The following is a 5,252-nucleotide window of genomic DNA, read 5'->3' as shown; positions in this document are numbered from 1 at the left end:
CCAGTAAGTTTTATTTTATTTGGGGGTTTGGGGGGAGGGGTGGGTGCCATCTTGCACCTTTGGGTTCCAGGAGTCCAAAAGGTATGAGAGGGCAATGGGGACTTACCCCCGACTCCCCACAGGCCTATTACCTCATTAGACCCAGGCCTTTCAAGAAGACCCGGATCTAATAGAGTTAATTTGGTTTTACCAGAGATGTCATTTGGAAACCTCTGGTAAAACCGAGACAGGTCGCAGTTTTAAGGCTTGTTTGGATAGGCCCTTAGACACATTATAAGTAGCGGAAAGTCGTCATTAAGTTTCCTACATTTGGCCTGTAAAGCCAGAGAGTGGAGACATGCTTGTATTCAAAGGATGGAGTGAAATTGCTTGTGTCTGCTGCTGCACAAAGGTTGTCTAATGTCATTACCACCAGGTCCTCCTCTTCCTCAGAATTCCCCCTTTGTTTGGAAACACTGCCACAACTAGGTGCCCAGCAAATGCTTGGTTATGACTGTCTCCCCAAAACAGAAAGTGAAAGGTGGAGTAAGAAGCAATAACAGAAAGACAAAGCAAGCACTCCGCACATGGTTTTTATCATAGAAAGAGAGCAGATTAGTGTGTGCATGTATCTATTGGGGGGAAGAGGATGGAGGACTCAATGGAGCAGCCTTTTGATTACATCAATACTCAGTTCAAAGGTAAGGTACAGTTGGACATGAGTTTGAAAAAGAAAACCCAAAGAAGTGCTATCACAGAATTCTGGGAGTCTCTATTCAATATACAATTCAATACTCGTATCTGTGGGAATTTGTTTCAAATACCTGAAACCTTGATTACAATGAAGCCTATATTTGGGCTATACTTGGATGGAATTATAAAACATAATCACATTGGAGGATTTAGAGAAGCCCACAAACACTTCTTGCGGGAATATTTTTAAGAGCATGGGTAAGTGAAATCATGGATATTGAATCTGTGGATAAGAAGATCTCACTCTATGCCTGTCTTTCTTCAAATTTAGTTTTTACAAGAACAAAAACTGTCAGGACCATTAAGTTGCATCCCATTTTTAGTCTACTGGAAAGATCTACACAGCTGATATTGTCTTGTCTTATTCTTGGAAAGCAGTTTTATTGGTATCATTATTTTGGAAGCACTTGGCGAGCTTCTTGGATTCCCTGCTGTACAGTTACTTCTTGCCATATTAACAAAACAAATAAACCCATCCCCAACTCAAACTTTTGCAGCATTAAAAGGAGTTAGCCAACATAATCCAGGCTTCACGGCCTCTTGCCCATGAGCCTGTAATGTTCTCTCTAAGACTGCGCAACAACATGTCAGTCATTGTACAGTAAAAAATAGTATTGCTCTGTGTAGGGTCTCTATCATTCTTTCTCTGGTGGCAAAAAGATAACTATCTGCTTTCTATGGCCGCATCTACACTGCCCTGTATCCCAGGATCTGATTTCAGATTTATCTTCTTATCCCAGATTATCTGGTAGTGTAAACTCACATAATTCAGATAATTTGGAATCAGATCCTGGAATATAGGGCACTGTAGATTCAGCCTTTGTTCTTTGTCTCAGTGTGTTCTACTGGGACAGAAATTGGATATGCTTTCTAGTTTATTCACCTAGCCATTTCCTGGTGACCGCAAGGTGTTGCTTGTTCCATATAACTAATGGCTGCCAGAAGAAGAACCTAACAGAAATTGGCTTCTCCTGAAATATACATTGCATCCTGAAATTACATAAGTCTCTGTGGCGAGGTGTGTCCTTTACAATAATTTAGGGCCTGGCAAAATCCAGAAATGGTAAACAAAGGTGATTAGCCACATACTGTGGAATTATGTAATGATTATGAAAATAGCAGGAGCAGCAGAATATGGGGCAGAGATGGGATAAAATGACTGACTTGTTGGCCTGCAAAAACAACAAGCCAAAACAATCAAGGGGGCAGGGAATGTACTATTGATTCATCCTTACACCCATCCTTCCATCCTTCCCTTCTGCCATCAAAGCTGTTCCAAAACATGAGGTTACATGGTTGTAAAGCCAATTGCTTTTGAGCAAGTAAAAGAAAACAAATGCACAATGGAAGCTGAGAAACAAAAAATGTAGATAGGGGCTGATCTGGCAAATATTTAGTTGGAGTTTCAAAGTTTTCAATAAAGTCCTATACCAAAGGCTCCTGAGCAAATTTAACAAACATGGAATAATTTTTTATGTTGAAAGAGCAGAAAATAAATACAGTAGAGTCTCACTTATCCAACATAAACGGGCTGGCAGAATGTTGGATAAGTGAATATGTCGGATAATAAGGAGGGATTGAGGAAAAGCCAATTAAAAATCAAATTAGATTATGATTTTACAAATTAAGCACCAAAATATCATGTTATACAACAAATTTGACAGAAAAAGTAGTTCAGTACGCGGTAATGCTATGTAGTAATTACTGCATTTATGAATTTAGCACCAAAATATCACAATGTATACATTGACTACAAAAATGCATTGGATAATCCAGAATGTTGGATAAGCGAGTGTTGGATAAGCGAGACTCTACTGTAGCACTAAACAGATATTTCTCATGATGGGAGTAAGTACAGGATCCCCTGACATTCTGCATCAAAATATGTGCTTTTTAAAGTTAGTTATAAATCATCTGGCATTAGGAGTAGTCTTCTTTTTCTTCAGCGTTTGTCTGCTTGATGGTGGGGTCTGCTTTACTGGTTTGTTGGTGCCATTTCACCCGGTTGTGTGCCTGGTCAGGGGGTATGCCATTGTATAACATGTCCAGCCAGAGTTGCTTCGGTTGTCCTTTGGTCTCTTGCTGGGTACTTCTAAATCAAGAGCAATCTTGCAAATGGACTCATCTTCACTTCGGAGAGTATGGCCATACTATCTGAGGCGTGATTCTCATAATTTGTCCACAATTGGAGCAGCGCCAAAGCATTGCTGGCTGTCATTGCGGATGTGGTCAAGATGTGTGACTCCAGCTGTAAATTGTAGCATCCCCATCTCCCTAAAACTGAGGCAGCATACTGCTTCCTTTGTTGCCGGTCAACATTCGGCTCCATATATTGCAGTAGGTCTTATGACAGATAGATTTTTGATTTTAGGTGATTGGGCAGCTTCATGTCGCAGAGTACATCTGCTACCAAGCACCATTTCATCCAAGCTGTGTTAATCCATGTAGTGACTTCATCAGAAATGTTGCCATCCGAATTTATCGTCAATCCAAGATACTTGAAAGTGTTGACTTTTGGGAGATCCACCCTGTCTGCCTGGATGATACCAGTCTCCTTCTCAATGGTCGTCAGGTACTCCTTCTTTTTGATGTTGAAGCAAAGACCAAATTGTGCCAACCAGTCCCACCATGCTTGCACTTGATGTTCAAGTTCTTCCTTGTCCTCAGAAGCAACCATTACAACATCAGCATTCAGAAAAATCTAAGGTGCTGATTTTTGCAGGTCTCTAGTAATCGCATCCATCGCAACAATGAAAAGAAAGGGAGAGACAGTTGAGCCCTGATGCACACCGACAGTGAGGGGAACTCTGATGATGTGCCAGCAGCGGCCTTCACCCTGCTTTTTGGATTGCTGTACAGAGTCTGGACACAGTTGACCAGTTCTTCGGGAACAACATTTTGCCAAATAACTTCATGAGGGATGTGAGCAAATGCTTTCTCCAAATTGAGGAATGCAACATGAAGTGGCTTTTATTTCTCACAGTGTTTCTCGATCAAGAGTCTAGTGCCATGAATTGCATAAATGGTTCCGCAACTAGACACAAAACTGCATTGGTTGGTAGTGAGATTGACAATTTCATGAACTCTGTGGTTGATGACACGTTCAAATATGTTAAAATGTTTTATTGATTTGTTTTTACATTGGTGTGTCTTTTACATTGTCTGTAACTACCTGGGCTTGGCCCCATGTAAGCTGCCCTGAGTCCCTTCGGGGAGATGGAGGCAGGGTATAAAAATAAAGTTGTTATTATTATTATTATTATTATTATTATTATTATTATTATTATTATTATTATTATTAAGATCTTCATAGTATGGGACAGCAGGTGGATCAGCCGGTAAGTTGTACAGGCTGCAGGGCTGTCTTTCTTCTTCCAGATTGGTATAGTTGTGCTTTGCTGCCAATCCATGGGTGTCTTTTTCTCAGTAAAACTTTGATTGAACAATTGCATCAGACAGACAGTAGGATTCCAGCATTTCAATTTCCACAGCTCTGCTGCTAGATCAGTAGTTCTCAACCTGTGGGTCCTCAGGTGTTTTGGCCTATAACTCCCAGAAATCCCAGCCAGTTTACCAGCTGTTAAACTGGTTGGGATTTCTGGGAGTTGTAGGCCAAAACACCTGGGGACCTACAGGTTGATAACCACTGGTCTACACTGTAGAATAAATGCAGTTTGACACCATTGCCATGGCATCATGGGAATTGTAGTGCTGTTATCTCACCAAACTACAAATCCCAGAACTCCATTGCACCGAGCCTTGTCAAACTGTATTAATTCTACAGTGTGGATGCATCTTGAGGTCATCTGAAAAAGAGAAAGAGCCTTTCATGTGCAAATTGCTGTGGGAAGGATTTCCTGAGGACATAAACTTTGAACACTGCTGCCATAGTGTTGTCAGTTGTGTCTCACAGTAATATTTGCAGGAGATCAAGCAGACAGAGAGTAAGGCAATGTTAAATGTCTTTGATGGCCATAGGATAGTGGAACATTCATGTAGTTAAAGTGAGGAGTAAATTAGTCATACATTTGCTATGTACAAAGCCCCTGTTTCCCTTACTGGAATTTTGTCAATTATCCATCTCCCAATTGGGCCTTGATACAAATACTACATCCTCTTCCTGCATCTCAGCTCCACTTTATAAACTAATGTAGCAAATGGAGTAGAGGAAATGAGTCTTTAAAACTATGAATAATTATAAGAATGAGAAGAGGCACACATACCTGACAGATGGAAGAAACGTAGCCTGTCATGATTTACAAAATAGTCTAAGCCTATCCAGATGATTTAAACTGTTCCAGCTCAGGAAATTCAGATGTAAGGATGTGGTTTGTCTTCTAGAGAACCAAGGAACCACCTGTGGTTTACAAAAACAGCCCAACACAAATACAGTTCCTTCAGTGTTTGTCAGAGTTTGGCTCTTAATTTTAATGCCTTAATACTACCAAACAGAAGTATTGCAGTAATTGCATTCTTAGCAGGGAGAAAATAAACATTCTTTCTAAACATTCTTTCCTCTC

The 5,252-nt window shown here is 40.5% G+C and overlaps 1 pseudogene; it reads right to left on the bottom strand.

Moving 5' to 3' along the window:
- Positions 1-2,729: 2,729 nt before the first annotated feature.
- On the bottom strand, positions 2,730-4,985 carry LOC134295889 (uncharacterized; annotated as a pseudogene).
- Between the last annotated feature and the right edge of the window lie 267 nt (positions 4,986-5,252).

The sequence above is a fragment of the Anolis carolinensis genome, chromosome 2, assembly GCF_035594765.1.
Source record: "Anolis carolinensis isolate JA03-04 chromosome 2, rAnoCar3.1.pri, whole genome shotgun sequence".
NCBI classification, from domain to species: domain Eukaryota; kingdom Metazoa; phylum Chordata; class Lepidosauria; order Squamata; family Dactyloidae; genus Anolis; species Anolis carolinensis.
Note: the sequence above shows the minus strand (reverse complement) of the source record. Positions and strands in the feature narration are given on the sequence as shown.